General features: G+C 34.2%; 33 non-coding genes across 33 annotated transcripts; all 33 read right to left on the reverse strand.

The window, feature by feature from the left end:
* Window positions 1-100: 100 nt before the first annotated feature.
* On the reverse strand, window positions 101-182 carry Trnas-uga (transfer RNA serine (anticodon UGA)). The gene has a single exon. It is a non-coding gene; the product is annotated as a tRNA-Ser (tRNA).
* Window positions 183-742: 560 nt separating this feature from the next.
* Window positions 743-824, reverse strand: Trnas-aga (transfer RNA serine (anticodon AGA)). The gene has a single exon. It is a non-coding gene; the product is annotated as a tRNA-Ser (tRNA).
* A 453-nt stretch (window positions 825-1277) lies between these two features.
* On the reverse strand, window positions 1278-1359 carry Trnas-cga (transfer RNA serine (anticodon CGA)). The gene has a single exon. It is a non-coding gene; the product is annotated as a tRNA-Ser (tRNA).
* Window positions 1360-1663: 304 nt separating this feature from the next.
* On the reverse strand, window positions 1664-1745 carry Trnas-uga (transfer RNA serine (anticodon UGA)). The gene has a single exon. It is a non-coding gene; the product is annotated as a tRNA-Ser (tRNA).
* Window positions 1746-2309: 564 nt separating this feature from the next.
* Window positions 2310-2391, reverse strand: Trnas-aga (transfer RNA serine (anticodon AGA)). Its single transcript has one exon. It is a non-coding gene; the product is annotated as a tRNA-Ser (tRNA).
* Window positions 2392-2844: 453 nt separating this feature from the next.
* On the reverse strand, window positions 2845-2926 carry Trnas-aga (transfer RNA serine (anticodon AGA)). The gene has a single exon. It is a non-coding gene; the product is annotated as a tRNA-Ser (tRNA).
* A 453-nt stretch (window positions 2927-3379) lies between these two features.
* Trnas-cga (transfer RNA serine (anticodon CGA)) lies at window positions 3380-3461 on the reverse strand. Its single transcript has one exon. It is a non-coding gene; the product is annotated as a tRNA-Ser (tRNA).
* A 563-nt stretch (window positions 3462-4024) lies between these two features.
* Trnas-aga (transfer RNA serine (anticodon AGA)) lies at window positions 4025-4106 on the reverse strand. The gene has a single exon. It is a non-coding gene; the product is annotated as a tRNA-Ser (tRNA).
* A 452-nt stretch (window positions 4107-4558) lies between these two features.
* Trnas-cga (transfer RNA serine (anticodon CGA)) lies at window positions 4559-4640 on the reverse strand. The gene has a single exon. It is a non-coding gene; the product is annotated as a tRNA-Ser (tRNA).
* Window positions 4641-4947: 307 nt separating this feature from the next.
* On the reverse strand, window positions 4948-5029 carry Trnas-uga (transfer RNA serine (anticodon UGA)). Its single transcript has one exon. It is a non-coding gene; the product is annotated as a tRNA-Ser (tRNA).
* A 566-nt stretch (window positions 5030-5595) lies between these two features.
* Trnas-aga (transfer RNA serine (anticodon AGA)) lies at window positions 5596-5677 on the reverse strand. The gene has a single exon. It is a non-coding gene; the product is annotated as a tRNA-Ser (tRNA).
* Window positions 5678-6130: 453 nt separating this feature from the next.
* Window positions 6131-6212, reverse strand: Trnas-cga (transfer RNA serine (anticodon CGA)). Its single transcript has one exon. It is a non-coding gene; the product is annotated as a tRNA-Ser (tRNA).
* Window positions 6213-6520: 308 nt separating this feature from the next.
* Window positions 6521-6602, reverse strand: Trnas-uga (transfer RNA serine (anticodon UGA)). Its single transcript has one exon. It is a non-coding gene; the product is annotated as a tRNA-Ser (tRNA).
* Window positions 6603-7166: 564 nt separating this feature from the next.
* Window positions 7167-7248, reverse strand: Trnas-uga (transfer RNA serine (anticodon UGA)). The gene has a single exon. It is a non-coding gene; the product is annotated as a tRNA-Ser (tRNA).
* A 453-nt stretch (window positions 7249-7701) lies between these two features.
* On the reverse strand, window positions 7702-7783 carry Trnas-cga (transfer RNA serine (anticodon CGA)). Its single transcript has one exon. It is a non-coding gene; the product is annotated as a tRNA-Ser (tRNA).
* Window positions 7784-8090: 307 nt separating this feature from the next.
* Trnas-uga (transfer RNA serine (anticodon UGA)) lies at window positions 8091-8172 on the reverse strand. Its single transcript has one exon. It is a non-coding gene; the product is annotated as a tRNA-Ser (tRNA).
* Window positions 8173-8738: 566 nt separating this feature from the next.
* Trnas-aga (transfer RNA serine (anticodon AGA)) lies at window positions 8739-8820 on the reverse strand. The gene has a single exon. It is a non-coding gene; the product is annotated as a tRNA-Ser (tRNA).
* Window positions 8821-9273: 453 nt separating this feature from the next.
* Trnas-cga (transfer RNA serine (anticodon CGA)) lies at window positions 9274-9355 on the reverse strand. The gene has a single exon. It is a non-coding gene; the product is annotated as a tRNA-Ser (tRNA).
* A 307-nt stretch (window positions 9356-9662) lies between these two features.
* Window positions 9663-9744, reverse strand: Trnas-uga (transfer RNA serine (anticodon UGA)). Its single transcript has one exon. It is a non-coding gene; the product is annotated as a tRNA-Ser (tRNA).
* Window positions 9745-10309: 565 nt separating this feature from the next.
* Trnas-aga (transfer RNA serine (anticodon AGA)) lies at window positions 10310-10391 on the reverse strand. Its single transcript has one exon. It is a non-coding gene; the product is annotated as a tRNA-Ser (tRNA).
* Window positions 10392-10844: 453 nt separating this feature from the next.
* On the reverse strand, window positions 10845-10926 carry Trnas-cga (transfer RNA serine (anticodon CGA)). The gene has a single exon. It is a non-coding gene; the product is annotated as a tRNA-Ser (tRNA).
* A 4444-nt stretch (window positions 10927-15370) lies between these two features.
* Trnas-uga (transfer RNA serine (anticodon UGA)) lies at window positions 15371-15452 on the reverse strand. Its single transcript has one exon. It is a non-coding gene; the product is annotated as a tRNA-Ser (tRNA).
* Window positions 15453-16018: 566 nt separating this feature from the next.
* Trnas-aga (transfer RNA serine (anticodon AGA)) lies at window positions 16019-16100 on the reverse strand. Its single transcript has one exon. It is a non-coding gene; the product is annotated as a tRNA-Ser (tRNA).
* Window positions 16101-16553: 453 nt separating this feature from the next.
* Window positions 16554-16635, reverse strand: Trnas-cga (transfer RNA serine (anticodon CGA)). The gene has a single exon. It is a non-coding gene; the product is annotated as a tRNA-Ser (tRNA).
* Window positions 16636-16942: 307 nt separating this feature from the next.
* On the reverse strand, window positions 16943-17024 carry Trnas-uga (transfer RNA serine (anticodon UGA)). The gene has a single exon. It is a non-coding gene; the product is annotated as a tRNA-Ser (tRNA).
* Window positions 17025-17590: 566 nt separating this feature from the next.
* Window positions 17591-17672, reverse strand: Trnas-aga (transfer RNA serine (anticodon AGA)). Its single transcript has one exon. It is a non-coding gene; the product is annotated as a tRNA-Ser (tRNA).
* A 453-nt stretch (window positions 17673-18125) lies between these two features.
* Window positions 18126-18207, reverse strand: Trnas-cga (transfer RNA serine (anticodon CGA)). The gene has a single exon. It is a non-coding gene; the product is annotated as a tRNA-Ser (tRNA).
* A 304-nt stretch (window positions 18208-18511) lies between these two features.
* Window positions 18512-18593, reverse strand: Trnas-uga (transfer RNA serine (anticodon UGA)). Its single transcript has one exon. It is a non-coding gene; the product is annotated as a tRNA-Ser (tRNA).
* Window positions 18594-19152: 559 nt separating this feature from the next.
* On the reverse strand, window positions 19153-19234 carry Trnas-aga (transfer RNA serine (anticodon AGA)). Its single transcript has one exon. It is a non-coding gene; the product is annotated as a tRNA-Ser (tRNA).
* Window positions 19235-19687: 453 nt separating this feature from the next.
* Trnas-cga (transfer RNA serine (anticodon CGA)) lies at window positions 19688-19769 on the reverse strand. Its single transcript has one exon. It is a non-coding gene; the product is annotated as a tRNA-Ser (tRNA).
* A 307-nt stretch (window positions 19770-20076) lies between these two features.
* Window positions 20077-20158, reverse strand: Trnas-uga (transfer RNA serine (anticodon UGA)). Its single transcript has one exon. It is a non-coding gene; the product is annotated as a tRNA-Ser (tRNA).
* A 566-nt stretch (window positions 20159-20724) lies between these two features.
* Window positions 20725-20806, reverse strand: Trnas-aga (transfer RNA serine (anticodon AGA)). Its single transcript has one exon. It is a non-coding gene; the product is annotated as a tRNA-Ser (tRNA).
* A 454-nt stretch (window positions 20807-21260) lies between these two features.
* Window positions 21261-21342, reverse strand: Trnas-cga (transfer RNA serine (anticodon CGA)). The gene has a single exon. It is a non-coding gene; the product is annotated as a tRNA-Ser (tRNA).
* Window positions 21343-24691: the final 3349 nt, after the last annotated feature.

Here is a 24691-nt window from a genome sequence, read left to right on the forward strand (position 1 = left end):
ACATTTCAGATAGTTAGCCCCTCAATCACTTAATCAAATTCATTTATCGTCTATATCAACCACATTCATTTTCGCAATAAAAGATTCAACGCATTCTACTCGCAGTCAGCAGGATTCGAAACTACGCGGGAAATTCCCAATGGATTTCAAGTCCATCGCCTTAACCACTCGGCCACGACTGCCTCGAGCAAGGCTCAATTTTTTGTAACAGAAACTTTAAATTACAAAAAAATTCCCCGCAGAAATATTTTTTTCTAATATCATACAAAAGTCTTGTGATAATTATTTACATGTTTTCTGTAGTTTATAAATAAAAAATAAAGGTGAACCAGAAAAATCAGACACATATGAATAAAGAATACATACAGATGCGAAATTGTCCATTTTCAGCATATAAAATCTACCGGGCTAATTGCATTAGATAATAGTATTTCAAAGGTTTTCATCATTTCAATCTTCCATGCCGGTGAGCACACTTTTTTTTGTAGGAAAAAAAATTGTTTGTTAGGGAGATTCTGACTTAAAATCCCTAGACCTTGTTCTCTTTCAATATTCCTCTATTCTGTATTGATTTTTTATTAGTATGAAGAAAAATCGAATTGTTGTCGAAACGAAACATGAAACAGAAACGAACATTATTAAAAAATTTACTTTCGTCTTGGACTTCAATAGTGTGACTGATGTACGTTAAATCCGGAAATCTAAAAATTCATCCGTTCCAGTTAGTTCTGAAACACAACCTCGCAGTCGGTAGGATTCGAACCTACGCGGGAAGATCCCAATGGATTTCTAGTCCATCGCCTTAACCCCTCGGCCACGACTGCTCGATGATAGGCACATCGCCCTTAAATTTCTGTTAACTGAAAGGCATTTTACAGTGTTTAATCAGTGTGGAATATATTTTAAATTTCTTTTGTCTTGAAAACAAAATAAATATCCCGCGATTGTACCGTGAACAATTTAAAAAACTTCTAAAGGAAACACAATGATTGTTTTACTCTACTTGATCACAAGGAATAAAACTTAATTATTTTTTGTGTCTTTTCCCTAATTTATAATAATAAATTCTTCGAATCTCATTTATGTACGGCAGATAAAGATTTTTTTTCACGTTAAGAATCAAGAAGGTTTTAAAAAGTTATATCCAAAGGACAACGAAAAACGATACTCTATGGGAAAGAAAGCAAATTTTATTTATTTCAAAATTTTGTGCGTTAAAAACTCGTGCGCTGCCAAAAGTTCTAGTTCCCGGAAAGGAGGAATTGCTTCCAGGAACTCGCAGTTGACAGGATTCGAACCTGCGCGGGAATGTCCCAATGGATTTCGAGTCCATCGCCTTAACCACTCGGCCACAACTGCTGCTCGTCCAAGGAAAAAATTTAAACCAAACTACTGTTCTGTAATTCGATAAGTTTTTACTTTAGAAATTGAATAATACAAAATTGTATGAAATGAAGCGGTTTCAATTTTTATATTGCGCAGAAGTTGGAAAAAACTGCCAAGCCAGATATTGTTTATGGTATATTTTCTACAAATAATTTCAAAAATTCCAAAGACTGCTTAACATTTCAGATAGTTAGCCCCTCAATCACTTAATCAAACTCATTTATCGTCTATATCAACCACACTCATTTTCGCAATGAAAGATTCAACGCATTCTACTCGCAGTCGGCAGGATTCGAACCTACGCGGGAAATTCCCAATGGATTTCAAGTCCATCGCCTTAACCACTCGGCCACGACTGCCTCGAACAAGGCTCAATTTTTTGTAACAGAAACTTTAAATTACAAAAAAATTCCCCGCAGAAATATTTTTTTCTAATATCATACAAAAGTCTTGTGATAATTATTTACATGTTTTCTGTAGTTTATAAATAAAAAATAAAGGTGAACCAGAAAATCAGACACATATGAATAAAGAAGACATACAGATGCGAAATTGTCCATTTTCAGCATATAAAATCTACCGGGCTAATTGCATTAGATAATAGTATTTCAAAGGTTTTCATCATTTCAATCTTCCATGCCGGTGAACACACTTTTTTTGTAGGAAAAAAAATGTTTGTTAGGGAGATTCTGACTTAAAATCCCAAGACCTTGTTCTCTTTCAATATTCCTCTATTCTGTATTGATTTTTTATTAGTGTGAAGAAAAATCCAATTGTTGTCGAAACGAAACATGAAACAGAAACGAACATTATTAAAAAATTTACTTTCGTCTTGGACTTCAATAGTGTGACTGATGTACGTTAAATCCGGAAATCTAAAAATTCATCTGTTCCAGTTAGTTCTGAAACACAAAACAGAACCTCGCAGTCGGTAGGATTCGAACCTACGCGGGAAGATCCCAATGGACTTCTAGTCCATCGCCTTAACCACTCGGCCACGACTGCTCGATGCTAGGCACATCGCCCTTAAATTTCTGTTAACTGAAAGGCATTTAACTGTATTTATTCAGTGTGGAATATATTTTAAATTTCTTTTGTCTTGAAAACAAAATAAATATCCCGCGATTGTACCGTGAACAATTTAAAAAACTTCTAAAGGAAACACAATGATTGTTTTACTTGACTTGATCACAAGGAATAAAACTTAATTATTTTTTGTGTCTTTTCCCTAATTTATAATAATAAATTCTTCGAATCTCATTTATGTACGGCAGATAAAGATTTTTTTTCACGTTAAGAATCAAGAAGGTTTTAAAAATTTATATCCAAAGGACAACGAAAAACGATACTCTATGGGAAAGAAAGCAAATTTTATTTATTTCAAAATTTTGTGCGTTAAAAACTCGTGCGCTGCCAAAAGTTCTAGTTCCCGGAAAGGAGGAATTGCTTCCAGGAACTCGCAGTTGACAGGATTCGAACCTACGCGGGAAGATCCCAATGGATTTCTAGTCCATCGCCTTAACCACTCGGCCACGACTGCTCGATGCTAGGCACATCGCCCTTAAATTTCTGTTAACTGAAAGGCATTTTACAGTGTTTATTCAGTGTGGAATATATTTTAAATTTCTTTTGTCTTGAAAACAAAATAAATATCCCGCGATTGTACCGTGAACAATTTAAAAAACTTCTAAAGGAAACACAATGATTGTTTTACTCTACTTGATCACAAGGAATAAAACTTAATTATTTTTTGTGTCTTTTCCCTAATTTATAATAATAAATTCTTCGAATCTCATTTATGTACGGCAGATAAAGATTTTTTTTCACGTTAAGAATCAAGAAGGTTTTAAAAATTTATATCCAAAGGACAACGAAAAACGATACTCTATGGGAAAGAAAGCAAATTTTATTTATTTCAAAATTTTGTGCGTTAAAAACTCGTGCGCTGCCAAAAGTTCTAGTTCCCGGAAAGGAGGAATTGCTTCCAGGAACTCGCAGTTGACAGGATTCGAACCTGCGCGGGAATGTCCCAATGGATTTCGAGTCCATCGCCTTAACCACTCGGCCACGACTGCCTCGAACAAGGCTCAATTTTTTGTAACAGAAACTTTAAATTACAAAAAAATTCCCCGCAGAAATATTTTTTTCTAATATCATACAAAAGTCTTGTGATAATTATTTATATGTTTTCTGTAGTTTATAAATAAAAAATAAAGGTGAACCAGAAAATCAGACACATATGAATAAAGAAGATATACAGATGCGAAATTGTCCATTTTCAGCATATAAAATCTACCGGGCTAATTGCATTAGATAATAGTATTTCAAAGGTTTTCATCATTTCAATCTTCCATGCCGGTGAACACACTTTTTTGTAGGAAAAAAAATGTTTGTTAGGGAGATTCTGACTTAAAATCCCAAGACCTTGTTCTCTTTCAATATTCCTCTATTCTGTATTGATTTTTTATTAGTGTGAAGAAAAATCCAATTGTTGTCGAAACGAAACATGAAACAGAAACGAACATTATTAAAAAATTTACTTTCGTCTTGGACTTCAATAGTGTGACTGATGTACGTTAAATCCGGAAATCTAAAAATTCATCCGTTCCAGTTAGTTCTGAAACACAATACAGAACCTCGCAGTCGGTAGGATTCGAACCTACGCGGGAAGATCCCAAAGGATTTCTAGTCCATCGCCTTAACCACTCGGCCACGACTGCTCGATGCTAGGCACATCGCCCTTAAATTTCGGTTAACTGAAAGGCATTTAACTGTATTTATTCAGTGTGGAATATATTTTAAATTTCTTTTGTCTTGAAAACAAAATAAATATCCCGCGATTGTACCGTGAACAATTTAAAAAACTTCTAAAGGAAACACAATGATTGTTTTACTTGACTTGATCACAAGGAATAAAACTTAATTATTTTTTGTGTCTTTTCCCTAATTTATAATAATAAATTCTTCGAATCTCATTTACGTACGGCAGATAAAGATTTTTTTCACGTTAAGAATCAAGAAGGTTTTAAAAATTTATATCCAAAGGACAGCGAAAAACGATACTCTATGGGAAAGAAAGCAAATTTTATTTATTTCAAAATTTTGTGCGTTAAAAACTCTAGCGCTGTCAAAAGTTCAACTTCCCGGAAAGGATGAATTGCTTCCAGGAACTCGCAGTTGACAGAATTCGAACCTGCGCGGGAATGTCCCAATGGATTTCGAGTCCACCGCCTTAACTACTTGGCCACAACTGCAGATCGTCCAAGGAAAAAATTTAAACCAAACTACTGTTCTGTAATTCGATAACAAGTTTCTACTTTAGAAATTGAATAATACAAAATTGTATGAAATGAAGGGGTTTCAATTTAAATATTGCGCAGAAGTTGGAAAAAACTGCCAAGCCAGATAATGTTTATGGTATATTTTCTACAAATAATTTCAAAAATTTCAAAGACTGCTTAACATTTCAGATAGTTAGCCCCTCAATCACTTAATCAAACTCATTTATCGTCTATATCAACCACATTCATTTTCGCAATAATAGATTCGGCGCATTCTACTCGCAGTCGGCAGGATTCGAACCTACGCGGGAAATTCCCAATGGATTTCAAGTCCATCGCCTTAACCACTCGGCCACGACTGCCTCGAGCAAGGCTCAATTTTTTGTAACAGAAACTTTAAATTACAAAAAAATTCCCCACAGAAATATTTTTTTCTAATATCATACAAAAGTCTTGTGATAATTATTTACATGTTTTCTGTAGTTTATAAATAAAAAATAAAGGTGAACCAGAAAAATGAGACACATATGAATAAAGAAGACATACAGATGCGAAATTGTCCATTTTCAGCATATAAAATCTACCGGGCTAATTGCATTACATAATAGTATTTCAAAGGTTTTCATCATTTCAATCTTCCATGCCTGTGAACACACTTTTTTTGTAGGAAAAAAAATTGTTTGTTAGGGAGATTCTGACTTAAAATCCCTAGACCTTGTTCTCTTTCAATATTCCTCTATTCTGTATTGATTTTTTATTAGTATGAAGAAAAATCCAATTGTTGTCGAAACGAAACATGAAACAGAAAGGAACATTATTAAAAAATTTACTTTCGTCTTGGACTTCAATAGTGTGACTGATGTACGTTAAATCCGGAAATCTAAAAATTCATCCGTTCCAGTTAGTTCTGAAACACAAAACAGAACCTCGCAGTCGGAAGGACTCGAACCTACGCGGGAAGATCCCAATGGATTTCTAGTCCATCGCCTTAACCACTCGGCCACGACTGCTCGGTGCTAGGTACATCGCCCTTAAATTTCTGTTAACTGAAAGGCATTTTACAGTGTTTATTCAGTGTGGAATATATTTTATATTTCTTTTGTCTTGAAAACAAAATAAATATCCCGCGATTGTACCGTGAACAATTTAAAAAACTTCTAAAGGAAACACAATGATTGTTTTACTTGACTTGATCACAAGGAATAAAACTTAATTATTTTTTGTGTCTTTTCCCTAATTTATAATAATAAATTCTTCGAATCTCATTTATGTACGGCAGATAAAGATTTTTTTTCACGTTAAGAATCAAGAAGGTTTTAAAAATTTATATCCAAAGGACAGCGAAAAACGATACTCTATGGGAAAGAAAGCAAATTTTATTTATTTCAAAATTTTGTGCGTTAAAAACTCTAGCGCTGTCAAAAGTTCAACTTCCCGGAAAGGATGAATTGCTTCCAGGAACTCGCAGTTGACAGGATTCGAAACTGCGCGGGAATGTCCCAATGGATTTCGAGTCCATTGCCTTAACCACTCGGCCACAACTGCTGCTCGTCCAAGGAAAAAATTTAAACCAAACTACTGTTCTGTAATTCGATAACAAGTTTTTTACTTTAGAAATTGAATAATACAAAATTGTATGAAGTGAAGGGGTTTCAATTTACATATTGCGCAGAAGTTGGAAAAAACTGCCAAGCCAAATAATGTTTATGATATATTTTCTACAAATAATTTCAAAAATTCCAAAGGCTGCTTAACATTTCAGATAGTTAGCCCCTCAATCACTTAATCAAACTGATTTATCGTCTATATCAACCACATTCATTTTCGCAATAAAAGATTCAACGCATTCTACTCGCAGTCGGCAGGATTCGAACCTACGCGGGAAATTCCCAATGGATTTCAAGTCCATCGCCTTAACCACTCGGCCACGACTGCCTCGAACAAGGCTCAATTTTTTGTATCAGAAACTTTAAATTACAAAAAAATTCCCCGCATAAATATTTTTTTCTAATATCATACAAAAGTCTTGTGATAATTATTTACATGTTTTCTGTAGTTTATAAATAAAAAAAAAAGGTGAACCAGAAAAATCAGACACATATGAATAAAGAATACATACAGATGCGAAATTGTCCATTTTCAGCATATAAAATCTACCGGGCTAATTGCATTAGATAATAGTATTTCAAAGGTTTTCATCATTTCAATCTTCCATGCCGGTGAACACACTTTTTTGTAGGAAAAAAAATGTTTGTTAGGGAGATTCTGACTTAAAATCCCAAGACCTTGTTCTCTTTCAATATTCCTCTATTCTGTATTGATTTTTTATTAGTGTGAAGAAAAATCCAATTGTTGTCGAAACGAAACATGAAACAGAAACGAACATTATTAAAAAATTTACTTTCGTCTTGTACTTCAATAGTGTGACTGATGTACGTTAAATCCGGAAATCTAAAAATTCATCCGTTCCAGTTAGTTCTGAAACACAAAACAGAACCTCGCAGTCGGTAGGATTCGAACCTACGCGGGAAGATCCCAATGGATTTCAAGTCCATCGCCTTAACCACTCGGCCACGCCTGCTCGATGCTAGACACATCGCCCTTAAATTTCTGTTAACTGAAAGGCATTTTACAGTGTTTATTCAGTGTGGAATATATTTTAAATTTCTTTTGTCTTGAAAACAAAATAAATATCCCGCGATTGTACCGTGAACAATTTAAAAAACTTCTGAAGGAAACACAATGATTGTTTTACTTGACTTGATCACAAGGAATAAAACTTAATTATTTTTTGTGTCTTTTCCCTAATTTATAATAATAAATTCTTCGAATCTCATTTATGTACGGCAGATAAAGTTTTTTTTTCACGTTAAGAATCAAGAAGGTTTTAAAAATTTATATCCAAAGGACAGCGAAAAACGATACTCTATGGGGAAGAAAGCAAATATTATTTATTTCAAAATTTTGTGCGTTAAAAAATCGTGCGCTGTCAAAAGTTCTAGTTCCCGGAAAGGAGGAATTGCTTCCAGGAACTCGCAGTTGACAGGATTCGAACCTGCGCGGGAATGTCCCAATGGATTTCGAGTCCACCGCCTTAACTACTTGGCCACAACTGCAGATCGTCCAAGGAAAAAATTTAAACCAAACTACTGTTCTGTAATTCGATAACAAGTTTCTACTTTAGAAATTGAATAATACAAAATTGTATGAAATGAAGGGGTTTCAATTTAAATATTGCGCAGAAGTTGAAAAAAACTGCCAAGCCAGATAATGTTTATGGTATATTTTCTACAAATAATTTCAAAAATTCGAAAGACTGCTTAACATTCCAGATAGTTAGCCCCTCAATCACTTAATCAAACTCATTTATCGTCTATATCAACCACATTCATTTTCGCAATAAAAGATTCGGCGCATTCTACTCGCAGTCGGCAGGATTCGAACCTACGCGGGAAATTCTCAATGGATTTCAAGTCCATCGCCTTAACCACTCGGCCACGACTGCCTCGAGCAAGGCTCAATTTTTTGTAACAGAAACTTTAAATTACAAAAAAATTCCCCACAGAAATATTTTTTTCTAATATCATACAAAAGTCTTGTGATAATTATTTACATGTTTTCTGTAGTTTATAAATAAAAAATAAAGGTGAACTAGAAAAATGAGACACATATGAATAAAGAAGACATACAGATGCGAAATTGTCCATTTTCAGCATATAAAATCTACCGGGCTAATTGCATTACATAATAGTATTTCAAAGGTTTTCATCATTTCAATCTTCCATGCCTGTGAACACACTTTTTTTGTAGGAAAAAAAATTGTTTGTTAGGGAGATTCTGACTTAAAATCCCTAGACCTTGTTCTCTTTCAATATTCCTCTATTCTGTATTGATTTTTTATTAGTATGAAGAAAAATCCAATTGTTGTCGAAACGAAACATGAAACAGAAAGGAACATTATTAAAAAATTTACTTTCGTCTTGGACTTCAATAGCGTGACTGATGTACGTTAAATCCGGAAATCTAAAAATTCATCCGTTCCAGTTAGTTCTGAAACACAGAACAGAACCTCGCAGTCGGAAGGACTCGAACCTACGCGGGAAGATCCCAATGGATTTCTAGTCCATCGCCTTAACCACTCGGCCACGACTGCTCGGTGCTAGGCACATCGCCCTTAAATTTCTCTTAACTGAAAGGCATTTTACAGTCTTTATTCAGTGTGGAATATATTTTATATTTCTTTTGTCTTGAAAACAAAATAAATATCCCGCGATTGTACCGTGAACAATTTAAAAAACTTCTAAAGGAAACACAATGATTGTTTTACTTGACTTGATCACAAGGAATAAAACTTAATTATTTTTTGTGTCTTTTCCCTAATTTATAATAATAAATTCTTCGAATCTCATTTATGTACGGCAGATAAAGTTTTTTTTTCAAGTTAAGAATCAAAAAGGTTTTAAAAATTTATATCCAAAGGACAGCGAAAAACGATACTCTATGGGGAAGAAAGCAAATATTATTTATTTCAAAATTTTGTGCGTTAAAAACTCGTGCGCTGTCAAAAGTTCTAGTTCCCGGAAAGGAGGAATTGCTTCCAGGAACTCGCAGTTGACAGGATTCGAACCTGCGCGGGAATGTCCCAATGGATTTCGAGTCCATCGCCTTAACCACTCGGCCACAACTGCTGTTCGTCCAAGGAAAAAATTTAAAAAAAACTACTGTTCTGTAATTCGATAACAAGTTTTTACTTTAGAAATTGAATAATACAAAATGGTATGAAGTGAAGGGGTTTCAATTTACATATTGCGCAGAAGTTGGAAAAAACTGCCAAGCCAAATAATGTTTATGATATATTTTCTACAAATAATTTCAAAAATTCCAAAGACTGCTTAACATTTCAGATAGTTAGCCCCTCAATCACTTAATCAAACTCATTTATCGTCTATATCAACCACATTCATTTTCGCAATAAAAGATTCGGCGCATTCTACTCGCAGTCGGCAGGATTCGAACCTACGCGGGAAATTCCCAATGGATTTCAAGTCCATCGCCTTAACCACTCGGCCACGACTGCCTCGAGCAAGGCTCAATTTTTTGTAACAGAAACTTTAAATTACAAAAAAATTCCCCACAGAAATATTTTTTTCTAATATCATACAAAAGTCTTGTGATAATTATTTACATGTTTTCTGTAGTTTATAAATAAAAAATAAAGGTGAACCAGAAAAATGAGACACATATGAATAAAGAAGACATACAGATGCGAAATTGTCCATTTTCAGCATATAAAATCTACCGGGCTAATTGCATTACATAATAGTATTTCAAAGGTTTTCATCATTTCAATCTTCCATGCCTGTGAACACACTTTTTTTGTAGGAAAAAAATTGTTTGTTAGGGAGATTCTGACTTAAAATCCCTAGACCTTGTTCTCTTTCAATATTCCTCTATTCTGTATTGATTTTTTATTAGTATGAAGAAAAATCCAATTGTTGTCGAAACGAAACATGAAACAGAAAGGAACATTATTAAAAAATTTACTTTCGTCTTGGACTTCAATAGTGTGACTGATGTACGTTAAATCCGGAAATCTAAAAATTCATCCGTTCCAGTTAGTTCTGAAACACAAAACAGAACCTCGCAGTCGGAAGGACTCGAACCTACGCGGGAAGATCCCAATGGATTTCTAGTCCATCGCCTTAACCACTCGGCCACGACTGCTCGGTGCTAGGCACATCGCCCTTAAATTTCTCTTAACTGAAAGGCATTTTACAGTGTTTATTCAGTGTGGAATATATTTTATATTTCTTTTGTCTTGAAAACAAAATAAATATCCCGCGATTGTACCGTGAACAATTTAAAAAACTTCTAAAGGAAACACAATGATTGTTTTACTTGACTTGATCACAAGGAATAAAACTTAATTATTTTTTGTGTCTTTTCCCTAATTTATAATAATAAATTCTTCGAATCTCATTTATGTACGGCAGATAAAGTTTTTTTTTCAAGTTAAGAATCAAGAAGGATTTAAAAATTTATATCCAAAGGACAGCGAAAAACGATACTCTATGGGGAAGAAAGCAAATATTATTTATTTCAAAATTTTGTGCGTTAAAAACTCGTGCGCTGTCAAAAGTTCTAGTTCCCGGAAAGGAGGAATTGCTTCCAGGAACTCGCAGTTGACAGGATTCGAACCTGCGCGGGAATGTCCCAATGGATTTCGAGTCCATCGCCTTAACCACTCGGCCACAACTGCTGTTCGTCCAAGGAAAAAATTTAAACCAAACTACTGTTCTGTAATTCGATAACAAGTTTCTACTTTAGAAATTGAATAATACAAAACTAGTCGACCCGTGCGGAACTCCGCACTGTGTTTCGAATCGCTTTATAAGGCATTTCTTTCTTTAAAATTTTCAAAGGAAGAACATTATGAAGAAGAACCGAAAAAAAGTAAGCGCAGAAGAGAAGGCATGTAATTTAAAGACATCAGTAACAAAACCTCGTTAAATACAACGTTGTGATAATTTGATCATCGCTCAACTGTTGGTCGTACATATTTTCAATGCAAACTTAAATATCATTAAAAGTGTGGCTGAGTACTGTTATAACCAGAGGTGCCAGCTGGGTGCGATTTTCCGCCGTAGGGTGCCAAGACGGAGCCACAGGGTGCCACAGAGGCTAGGAAATATTGTTCCGATATCTTTTAGCACCTCAGTGGATGAAAGAAGGTAATGAAGGGCCATCAGCTCACGCAGTAGCCAATAGCGACTCTTTTCCTCCCCAAAGATGCCTCGCTCACACATGCGCTGTGCACTCCGGCATAAGTTCAATTCAGCCACTTTAATGGCGGACGACGATGCTGCAACGTAGTTGTTGGTACATTAAATTTTCACATTTGAATAGACAATTATACTGGATTAAAATTCCACATTTCTGGGACAAACCTTCAAAACCTTGCGTAAGTACAGGCATTTAATCATGGTATAACATTTAAGGCTTTCCAACAGGCTTTTAGTGTTTTCAGAGTTGTGTTTCAACAAAGTAAACTGAGTACTGCTTATTGTTTATAGTTAACCGTTTTAACATAGTGATGTATGTTTTTTTTTATTACGTGTACTAATATATGGTGTTCATTGTTTGTCACGTCTGCGGTCTCACGGATTTTCCCCAAAATTGTTTACTGTTAGCAATACGAAATAATTAATAAGTAACCGGGATGAAAATTCAATGATGTAACTAACTGCTACAGCAGATACACTAAATGTCTTTATCTTCTCAATAAAATATCTGCGTAGACGTAGCAAAGAAAAAAAAAAGCTTTGAAAAGAAATCTCTCTGTGTGTTTCATGCCATGACTCATTACGTGAAAATATTTCGTTGGTGTTATTTCAAAAACCGAATGCAGTGTCTAGACGCGTTTATTTTTTTTCTCTCTCTCTAATTTCTGTTTCCAATGCTTTTCATTATGTAGGATGCTAAAAATTTTTTTTGATTTTTAATGTCAAAAAAGTTTCTATTTAACAAAGAAAAAAAAGTGCTTTTTTAGATTACTTATGTTCAAATAGGATATTCAAATGTAGAACTACAAAATACGTATCAATATGTTACTCTTGATTAAAATATTTTGAACGTTTATAAAACGCCTGCATTTTATGAAACGATTTGATTTTTCCGTGATTGTAATATAACTGAATATTTTTGGCTGTGCTTGTAAATTATTCATAAATGCCTACACTCTTATTTTTTAGTTTCCTGCTATAGTAAATGTCAATATCATTTAAAACTACTGAGCAGTCCAAGGGAATTTATGAGAGTTAGAACTCAGATAGAGGAATTGAAGTCATGAACATTTTTATATTATGTTGGAAAGTCTGAAATGTGATCAAATGCCTTAAATGACAAGTTTTAATCCAAAATGAATTCAATGTGAAAAAAGTACCAAGACTTTGTCTATCATAAACCCAAACAATAAATAGAACACAATAATATTAAAAAGGCACACAATAGGGGGAGGGGGAAGAGGATCTACTGTAGAAATCAGTGAGGGTGCCATTTTTCTCTCCAAAGGTTCCTTCTTTTCCCCCGCGCTGCCTGTCTTTTAAAAGGTGCCCATTTTTCGCCCTAGTAAGAGGTGCCATTCCGGCTCCGTATAGGGTGTTAAAACAGGTTGTGGCAAATACAATCCTGCCCATGTGAGCATCTGACGGGAAAAAAAGAAACATTAAAGAGATATTTATTGGCACGGATTCGAATTGGCGCTATTCTGATTAAAAGCCCGACACCACAACAAACCTAGCAACCTAGCAATGGCGCCTTCCTTTTCGAAAGTTATTCATTGAAGGAATGCGTAGTAAAAAACAGCAAAAAAGCTTTTTGCCAAAAAAATAAATAAATAAATAAATAAATAATAATAATAAAAAGATCATGCTTCTATGTTTTGTCATTACCCAGCATGATACGATTTAAAATTTTTCGTAAAGCATGGAATTTGATTAAAGAATGACAAAGATCTCACGTAGCGATTGAAACAAACATTCTAGAGAAGTAATAAATTAGATTGAAAATAAGTGTTTTTATCTTTGAATATTGAACTATTTCACACGGAAGGTTGCTTTAACCGTTACGGCTTAAATGCCCGCACATGTTTCTTTTTGAATCGAACACTTAAAATTCAAAACCAAAACCAGTTGAACTGAGTCCGTTTTTTAAGTGTAATTTTTCGAACGTAGACAAAATGTATTTTTTTTTCAGCAGAAAGCAAAGGAGTAGAAAATGATTTCTTGCTAATGAAGTTGATAATAATTTTAATGCTTTATATCGTATTTGCGCGAATAAAAAATTAAAGGTTTACTGGGTGAAACTCGTAGCTTTAATTTGGCGTAGTATTTTTTCATTTGTACAAAAGGTTGAACACTGCTATTAGAAACATCTACATTTCACCATACAATGAAAATGTTTTTCTGTACAAAAATGACTTCCTTTAGGTAAATCTAATACTTTTTTTATGCTTATATTATGCTGAGTGATCTGAATGTAGTCAGAGCTTTAAAAAAAGGAAGAACACCCTTCGATTAACAGTCAACTTATCTTAATGATAACTGTAGCTTGCATAACGGAGTCGAAACACCAAGTAGCATTCCCACTTCATTTATTTTTTTTACGTGTGTATGTTATGAGTACATGTAATGCGTAATACTAATATAAATTTGATATTATGTCGAAGAGCCCAAGCTTGCCCGAAGTTCATATAGTTTATAGCCGAACGCTCTACTGAAAAAAACTTATCAATTTAACCAAACAACTAATTCCAGTGCTTTTAAGCTTTATTAAAATATGAACACACACACACACAGGTTTTTTTTTTTTTTGCCGAAAGCGACGTAAAAAATTGGAAAACTGCATTAGAACTTTGCAAAAAAAAAAAAAAAAAGCATAAGAACTACAGGCTGCATCAAGGTTTTCAAACAGCAAGGGGCGTTTTCGAAAACTTGATTTTTCGACCGTAAGTCTATTTTTCATCATTAGCCAGCCTGATAAGTTTTAAAATGAGAAGGGAACAATGTATAAGATAAGATATTGAAAAGAAATGTTTTTATTTTTGAAATTTTTACAATTCGTTACCGCAGGCAGCTTGAACCGTTATGACATAGATGGCAGCACATGTTCATCATTTAACAGCACGGTTAAAATACAAAATAAATTGAACTATGCTCTATTTTAAGCGTAGCTTTTCGAATGTAGTAAAAATGTGATAAGCTAATTTTTTTTTTTTTTTTTTGCAAAAAGTAGAAAAAATATATATTTTACCCTTCAAATTGAGGTAGTATTTTTTTTTATTTGTACAAAGAGTCAAAAACTCATTAGAAGAATATATATTTCAATATACGATTTATTATTTTTTTCTGAACAAAAAACAATTCTATTATAGTCTGAAATCTTAAACCTGTTACTTATATTTTCGCTTACATTATGCTTTAATTTTCTTACCAGAGCCAAAGCTTTAAAAAAAAAAAAAAAAAACGTGCAATTCAGAAGCATTTTAGCACAAAGTCGCATCAAGTTTTAATAACAGCAAGTAGCATTTCCTTCTCATTTATTCTATTCCCTCATATTTGTTAATCACTTCATTAAGTGTTCATGCATGCGTGATATTTCTCTAATTTTATGATGCAGATTGTCCGGACGTGGGCCCGAACGCTCATTCTCCTGGTTACGAGGAGAACGCTCTGCCAATCAAGCTATTCAGCTCTGTCGGTCATAGTGCAAGTTAAAGTTATAAGTTTAACCGAAAATCTCATTCTGGTTCTTTAAAACTGGTTTTTCGGCTGAAAAAAACAATTTTTAGACCGTGGGTCTATTTTTCGTCAGTAGCCAGCACCATAAGCTTTAAAATAAAGTGTAAATCAAAGAAATCGATCAAGAATTGAGGAAAATCTGGCGTAGAAACCAAAAACAGGCTACAGAAATAATATATAAGGATCGTATGAAATGAAGGGGTTTCAATTTAAATATTGCGCAGAAGTTGGAAAAAACTGCCAAGCCAAATAATGTTTATGGTATATTTTCTACAAATAATTTCAAAAATTCCAAAGACTGCTTAACATTTCAGATAGTTAGCCCCTCAATCACTTAATCAAACTCATTTATCGTCTATATCAACCACATTCATTTTCGCAATAAAAGATTCGGCGCATTCTACTCGCAGTCGGCAGGATTCGAACCTACGCGGGAAATTCCCAATGGATTTCAAGTCCATCGCCTTAACCACTCGGCCACGACTGCCTCGAGCAAGGCTCAATTTTTTGTAACAGAAACTTTAAATTAGAAAAAAATTCCCCACAGAAATATTTTTTTCTAATATCATACAAAAGTCTTGTGCTAATTATTTACATGTTTTCTGTAGTTTATAAATAAAAAATAAAGGTGAACCAGAAAAATGAGACACATATGAATAAAGAAGACATACAGATGCGAAATTGTCCATTTTCAGCATATAAAATCTACCGGGCTAATTGCATTACATAATAGTATTTCAAAGGTTTTCATCATTTCAATCTTCCATGCCTGTGAACACACTTTTTTTGTAGGAAAAAAAATTGTTTGTTAGGGAGATTCTGACTTAAAATCCCTAGACCTTGTTCTCTTTCAATATTCCTCTATTCTGTATTGATTTTTTATTAGTATGAAGAAAAATCCAATTGTTGTCGAAACGAAACATGAAACAGAAAGGAACATTATTAAAAAATTTACTTTCGTCTTGGACTTCAATAGCGTGACTGATGTACGTTAAATCCGGAAATCTAAAAATTCATCCGTTCCAGTTAGTTCTGAAACACAAAACAGAACCTCGCAGTCGGAAGGACTCGAACCTACGCGGGAAGATCCCAATGGATTTCTAGTCCATCGCCTTAACCACTCGGCCACGACTGCTCGGAGCTAGGCACATCGCCCTTAAATTTCTCTTAACTGAAAGGCATTTTACAGTGTTTATTCAGTGTGGAATATATTTTATATTTCTTTTGTCTTGAAAACAAAATAAATATCCCGCGATTGTACCGTGAACAATTTAAAAAACTTCTAAAGGAAACACAATGATTGTTTTACTTGACTTGATCACAAGGAATAAAACTTAATTATTTTTTGTGTCTTTTCCCTAATTTATAATAATAAATTCTTCGAATCTCATTTATGTACGGCAGATAAAGTTTTTTTTTCAAGTTAAGAATCAAGAAGGTTTTAAAAATTTATATCCAAAGGACAGCGAAAAACGATACTCTATGGGGAAGAAAGCAAATATTATTTATTTCAAAATTTTGTGCGTTAAAAACTCGTGCGCTGTCAAAAGTTCTAGTTCCCGGAAAGGAGGAATTGCTTCCAGGAACTCGCAGTTGACAGGATTCGAACCTGCGCGGGAATGTCCCAATGGATTTCGAGTCCATCGCCTTAACCACTCGGCCACAACTGCTGTTCGTCCAAGGAAAAAATTTAAAAAAAACTACTGTTCTGTAATTCGATAACAAGTTTTTACTTTAGAAATTGAATAATACAAAATGGTATGAAGTGAAGGGGTTTCAATTTACATATTGCGCAGAAGTTGGAAAAAACTGCCAAGCCAAATAATGTTTATGATATATTTTCTACAAATAATTTCAAAAATTCCAAAGACTGCTTAACATTTCAGATAGTTAGCCCCTCAATCACTTAATCAAACTCATTTATCGTCTATATCAACCACATTCATTTTCGCAATAAAAGATTCGGCGCATTCTACTCGCAGTCGGCAGGATTCGAACCTACGCGGGAAATTCCCAATGGATTTCAAGTCCATCGCCTTAACCACTCGGCCACGACTGCCTCGAGCAAGGCTCAATTTTTTGTAACAGAAACTTTAAATTACAAAAAAATTCCCCACAGAAATATTTTTTTCTAATATCATACAAAAGTCTTGTGATAATTATTTACATGTTTTCTGTAGTTTATAAATAAAAAATAAAGGTGAACCAGAAAAATGAGACACATATGAATAAAGAAGACATACAGATGCGAAATTGTCCATTTTCAGCATATAAAATCTACCGGGCTAATTGCATTAGATAATAGTATTTCAAAGGTTTTCACCATTTCAATCTTCCATGCCGGTGAACACACTTTTTTTGTAGGAAAAAAAATTGTTTGTTAGGGAGATTCTGACTTAAAATCCCTAGACCTTGTTCTCTTTCAATATTCCTCTATTCTGTATTGATTTTTTATTAGTGTGAAGAAAAATCCAATTGTTGTCGAAACGAAACATGAAACAGAAACGAACATTATTAAAAAATTTACTTTCGTCTTGGACTTCAATAGTGTGACTGATGTACGTTAAATCCGGAAATCTAAAAATTCATCCGTTCCAGTTAGTTCTGAAACACAAAACAGAACCTCGCAGTCGGTAGGATTCGAACCTACGTGGGAAGATCCCAATGGATTTCTTGTCCATCGCCTTAACCACTCGGCCACGACTGCTCGATGCTAGGCACATCGCCCTTAAATTTCTGTTAACTGAAAGGCATTTTACAGTGTTTATTCAGTGTGGAATATATTTTAAATTTCTTTTGTCTTGAAAACAAAATAAATATCCCGCGATTGTACCGTGAACAATTTAAAAAACTTCTAAAGGAAACACAATGATTGTTTTACTCTACTTGAACACAAGGAATAAAACTTAATTATTTTTTGTGTCTTTTCCCTAATTTATAATAATAAATTCTTCGAATCTCATTCATGTACGGCAGATAAAGATTTTTTTTCACGTTAAGAATCAAGAAGGTTTTAAAAATTTATATCCAAAGGACAACGAAAAACGATACTCTATGTGAAAGAAAGCAAATTTTATTTATTTCAAAATTTTGTGCGTTAAAAACTCGTGCGCTGCCAAAAGTTCTAGTTCCCAGAAAGGAGGAATTGCTTCCAGGAACTCGCAGTTGACAGGATTCGAACCTGCGCGGGAATGTCCCAACGGATTTCGAGTCCATCGCCTTAACCACTCGGCCACAACTGCTGCTCGTCCAAGGAAAAAATTTAAACCAAACTACTGTTCTGTAATTCGATAAGTTTTTACTTTAGAAATTGAATAAAACAAAATTGTATGAAATGAAGCGGTTTCAATTTACATATTGCGCAGAAGTTGGAAAAAAATGCCAAGCCAGATATTGTTTATGGTATATTTTCTACAAATAATTTCAAAAATTCCAAAGACTGCTTAACATTTCAGATAGTTAGCCCCTCAATCACTTAATCAAACTCATTTATCGTCTATATCAACCACATTCATTTTCGCAATGAAAGATTCAACGCATTCTACTCGCAGTCGGCAGGATTCGAACCTACGCGGGAAATTCCCAATGGATTTCAAGTCCATCGCCTTAACCACTCGGCCACGACTGCCTCGAGCAAGGCTCAATTTTTTGTAACAGAAACTTTAAATTACAAAAAAATTCCCCACAGAAATATTTTTTTCTAATATCATACAAAAGTCTTGTGATAATTATTTACATGTTTTCTGTAGTTTATAAATAAAAAATAAAGGTGAACCAGAAAAATGAGACACATATGAATAAAGAAGACATACAGATGCGAAATTGTCCATTTTCAGCATATAAAATCTACCGGGCTAATTGCATTACATAATAGTATTTCAAAGGTTTTCATCATTTCAATCTTCCATGCCTGTGAACACACTTTTTTTGTAGGAAAAAAAATTGTTTGTTAGGGAGATTCTGACTTAAAATCCCTAGACCTTGTTCTCTTTCAATATTCCTCTATTCTGTATTGATTTTTTATTAGTATGAAGAAAAATCCAATTGTTGTCGAAACGAAACATGAAACAGAAAGGAACATTATTAAAAAATTTACTTTCGTCTTGGACTTCAATAGTGTGACTGATGTACGTTAAATCCGGAAATCTAAAAATTCATCCGTTCCAGTTAGTTCTGAAACACAACCTCGCAGTCGGTAGGATTCGAACCTACGCGGGAAGATCCCAATGGATTTCTAGTCCATCGCCTTAACCACTCGGCCACGACTGCTCGGTGCTAGGCACATCGCCCTTAAATTTCTCTTAACTGAAAGGCATTTTACAGTGTTTATTCAGTGTGGAATATATTTTATATTTCTTTTGTCTTGAAAACAAAATAAATATCCCGCGATTGTACCGTGAACAATTTAAAAAACTTCTAAAGGAAACACAATGATTGTTTTACTTGACTTGATCACAAGGAATAAAACTTAATTATTTTTTGTGTCTTTTCCCTAATTTATAATAATAAATTCTTCGAATCTCATTTATGTACGGCAGATAAAGTTTTTTTTTCAAGTTAAGAATCAAGAAGGTTTTAAAAATTTATATCTAAAGGACAGCGAAAAACGATACTCTATGGGGAAGAAAGCAAATATTATATATTTCAAAATTTTGTGCGTTAAAAACTCGTGCGCTGTCAAAAGTTCTAGTTCCCGGAAAGGAGGAATTGCTTCCAGGAACTCGCAGTTGAAAGGATTCGAACCTGCGCGGGAATGTCCCAATGGATTTCGAGTCCATCGCCTTAACCACTCGGCCACAACTGCTGTTCGTCCAAGGAAAAAATTTAAACCAAACTACTGTTCTGTAATTCGATAACAAGTTTTTACTTTAGAAATTGAATAATACAAAATGGTATGAAGTGAAGGGGTTTCAATTTACATATTGCGCAGAAGTTGGAAAAAACTGCCAAGCCAAATAATGTTTATGATATATTTTCTACAAATAATTTCAAAAATTCCAAAGGCTGCTTAACATTTCAGATAGTTAGCCCCTCAATCACTTAATCAAACTCATTTATCGTCTATATCAACCACATTCATTTTCGCAATAAAAGATTCAACGCATTCTACTCGCAGTCGGCAGGATTCGATCCTACGCGGGAAATTCCCAATGGATTTCAAGTCCATCGCCTTAACCACTCGGCCACGACTGCCTCGAGCAAGGCTCAATTTTTTGTAACAGAAACTTTAAATTACAAAAAAATTCCCCGCAGAAATATTTTTTTCTAATATCATACAAAAGTCTTGTGATAATTATTTACATGTTTTCTGTAGTTTATAAATAAAAAAAAAAGTGAACCAGAAAAATCAGACACATATGAATAAAGAATACATACAGATCCGAAATTGTCCATTTTCAGCATATAAAATCTACCGGGCTAATTGCATTAGATAATAGTATTTCAAAGGTTTTCACCATTTCAATCTTCCATGCCGGTGAACACACTTTTTTTGTAGGAAAAAAAAATTGTTTGTTAGGGAGACTCTGACTTAAAATCCCTAGACCTTGTTCTCTTTCAATATTCCTCTATTCTGTATTGATTTTTTATTAGTGTGAAGAAAAATCCAATTGTTGTCGAAACGAAACATGAAACAGAAACGAACATTATTAAAAAATTTACTTTCGTCTTGGACTTCAATAGCGTGACAGATGTACGTTAAATCCGGAAATCTAAAAATTCATCCGTTCCAGTTAGTTCTGAAACACAAAACAGAACCTCGCAGTCGGTAGGATTCGAACCTACGCGGGAAGATCCCAATGGATTTCTAGTCCATCGCCTTAACTACTCGGCCACGACTGCTCGATGCTAGGCACATCGCCCTTAAATTTCTGTTAACTGAAAGGCATTTTACAGTGTTTATTCAGTGTGGAATATATTTTAAATTTCTTTTGTCTTGAAAACAAAATAAATATCCCGCGATTGTACCGTGAACAATTTAAAAATTTTCTAAAGGAAACACAATGCTTGTTTTACTCTACTTGATCACAAGGAATAAAACTTAATTATTTTTTGTGTCTTTTCCCTAATTTATAATAATAAATTCTTCGAATCTCATTCATGTACGGCAGATAAAGATTTTTTTTTCACGTTAAGAATCAAGAAGGTTTTAAAAATTTATATCCAAAGGACAACGAAAAACGATACTCTATGGGAAAGAAAGCAAATTTTATTTATTTCAAAATTTTGTGCGTTAAAAACTCGTGCGCTGCCAAAAGTTCTAGTACCCGGAAAGGAGGAATTGCTTCCAGGAACTCGCAGTTGACAGGATTCGAACCTGCGCAGGAATGTCCCAACGGATTTCGAGTCCATCGCCTTAACCACTCGGCCACAACTGCTGCTCGTCCAAGGAAAAAATTTAAACCAAACTACCCCAGGAAAAAATGTCAGCATAAAACCTGCATTGAACTACAGGTTTTAGGAAGGTTAATGCAGGTTTTTCAAAGGGAAAACTTGGATACAGGTTTAATGCAGGGACAATGCAGGTAATAAACAGGTTTTAGGAGGGTAATTTAACTTTGCATAAAACAACACAGGGATTTGACAGGTAGATGCAGTCACAGGAGAATAATTTGAACTTAGAAAATTTTCTACTGATATCAGTACAGGTTTTTCGGAGGAGAATTTAAAAGTAGGTTTTATGCAGGGAAAGTTCTAGTAATGTACAGCTTTTTACATGGGCGCCCATATGCAAAATTTGAAGAAGGGGGGGGGGGGGGGGCTCAGATATATTCGTTGTGGTTTTGCAAGATATTGTCCACATGGGAACCGCGTTTTCAGTTGATTAGAGTAATTGAAATTTCACATTTTTAATAACTTATTCATTAACGGTTGGAGAAGAAATGTTTTTACATTTTTGTAAAGAAAAGAGTACTAAAAGCAAAAAAGTTCTGATTTCTAAAGGAGAAGGGGGGGGGGAGGCTTGAGCCCCCCATTCCCCCTCATATGGGCGCCCATGGTTTTTTAAATCTATGATAATTGCAATTCAACGTTCTAAAAAATAGTACAGGTATTTGAGGAGTGAATTCAACCATTTTCGAAAGACTTTATAGTTTTCTACTGACAAACAAAACAGCAGGCCCGTCATCCCCCCCCCCCGGCTTTCGAAAACGAATGTGAGAGTGATTTTTGCTGTTTTCTTTCCTCCTAGTATAACTTACATTGCAGGTGTTACGCATCAGTTTTTCGGACAATTTTCTTTAATATAGTTATACTTTTAGATTGGATTTCCATTTCAAATGAGCTATTTTTGAATTGTTATCATCTGATTTTTTCCCTTTTAAATAAATATATTTATTCAAAACCGTAGTTTCAAACAATTGCTCCACCCCCCCCCCCCCACCGCTTCTCTCCACGAAGAGCGTGCGGTATTCAGAACATTCAAGTGAAAAAAAAATCAGTTTTCTATCCTGCCGGTAAAACAATATATTTTTTGTAAAAAATGCTTTTTTTAAGCAAGGGATCCTCCCCCCAGAGCACAAGAACACTCCCTTGTAAAACTACTGAACTTCCGAAGAAGCGAGATCCCCCAAAGAAGCGAAAAAAAATGTCGAAAGAATCCCTTCTGAAAATTTTAATGGCGCAATGATCCCCCCCCCCCCCGGATACACCCAGCTCAAAGAAAATCAATATTAAAAGAGACTTGAACGACTTTTTGCTGATAAACTTCTGTTGATCCTCACAGAATTTCTGAAAAACGAAAAACATGCATCATTTGAGCACAAAAGACATAATATTTTAAGTTTTTCATGATTTTTAAAAATAGATACTTTGTTCACCATGCAATCAGCAGATACTGCGCGTGCGCACAATGTAAAAGGCGGGAGGTTTCGACGATGCTTCACGAAAAAGTGGCAACAGCCAAAAGCCACTCGATCGCCATGTTGATTGTTTACGGAAGTGTATTTTCAGCTCTTTGCTCGTGTTAGTTAAATAAGTATTATGTGTATTAATCTTTCATCTTCCCCGCGAATATCAGTTTATTATTTAGTTCCGGAAGTCAGTAGCACTTCACTAAACTTATATTCAAAAACAGTTGACCATTAAAAATTTTCTTTAGTACTATATCTCTTAGCGATTCGTACAGTACTATGCGATTTTGATCTTACTCAGCAGGCTGGGTCTCACAAGGATTCGTACAAAATGCATCGCCAGAATGTATTCGATGCATCTTTTTTTTTTGAGTTTATCTTTATAAAAAATTTTTTGAGATCATGATTAATCTTTCTGTAGCTAAATTATGAAAGCTCCCATTTTGTCATGACAAAATAGAAACTTATTGTCGTATTAAATTGACAAAAGGAATTGTTTGAATTCCTTTTATTATTGATTATCATCCAAAAATCAACTCAACATAAAGTTTAATAAAAGACCTGCTTAAAACTTTCAAGCCGAAGACTTTTTTGATAACTTTTTATTAAAATACGTGTGAAAAAGAATTAATCTAGGTAAAATTTAGTTAAATTTATCTATTTTTAATTAATGAATTGTTGATTGTATATTAATTATTAATTAATTTTGTTTTATTATGATTATTTCTTGTGTGTACAATATTGTTGATTGCCTATCAAATTTATCAATATACCTGTCTAGTTATCAAAAGAGCTGAAAAACGACTTCCTTCCGTATACACGTATTCCACGGTAAGAAAAAGTTGTATTCAGTTTTAGGTTTTTAGTGATTCTTCCCTCTCAATTTATATATGTCTCAAACAGAAAAAAAAAAGTGAATTAAATTTTATTATTTAAAAAAAATCGAATAAAAGGGGATTAAAGGTTTAAGGGAGTGGCCGCTAGGGCTGGGCCATGTATTGTAAAAACCAGTGTACATCCTATATCGTTTAACCAGTTCAGAACTTTCCTCTAAACCTACGCATCAATATCTCACCGACTACGAATCCAAGCACCAATGTACAGACACAGGGCTTCAATTGTTGCCATTTTAATCTTAATTGTTTCAAAACACTTGTTGAAGCTGTGGCATCCCAATGGGAGGTCCAGGTCACTGTGACAAACCTACCAAAAATGTTCATTGTCGACAATTTTCTTGTGATTCGATAAATTTAGAGACTGCACATTAAAATTATTACTATTATGATTTTTTTAAAATTAATAATGATATTTAGATACATGTTTGTGCTCATGCTCGTATTTTATCATTCGGTAAAATTCAGAACATCATACGACAAATTAAGATTTTTTTTTGAGCAACTTAAAATTTTCTTTTTTTTGAATGACACAAATAAGACTAGAGACGTACCGAGTAGCAGTTTGACTGAGTGCTCGGCCGAGTACCGAGTTCCAATTATGTTTTAAGAAGAACCGTCGACACACACGTGACGAATTTTGAAATCATTGCAATAGTAGTATAGACTTCCATGTCTAAATAATCTTTTACAACTACTTGGTATTCGCCGAGTGCCTGATCAAGATTTGGCCGAGTACCCAGTACTCGGTACGTCTCTAAATAAGACAAAACAAGCTTTAAAAGCAAAATTGAAGTCAGGCGGAAAAAAGTCTCTTTCTTTTTTTTTTCAAAGAAGCAGCTTGTTGAAGTAAAAACTATTATATATGTATAGCACATCATCTAAAAATATAAAACAGTTCAGAAATTTTCTTCAGAGTCTGAAATCAAAATTTATAGAATGAAGGACCACTTGTTAAGGTAATTTTGTGTGTCAATAATTTC

This window comes from Uloborus diversus, unplaced genomic scaffold (assembly GCF_026930045.1).
Source record: "Uloborus diversus isolate 005 unplaced genomic scaffold, Udiv.v.3.1 scaffold_552, whole genome shotgun sequence".
In the NCBI taxonomy this organism is placed as follows: domain Eukaryota; kingdom Metazoa; phylum Arthropoda; class Arachnida; order Araneae; family Uloboridae; genus Uloborus; species Uloborus diversus.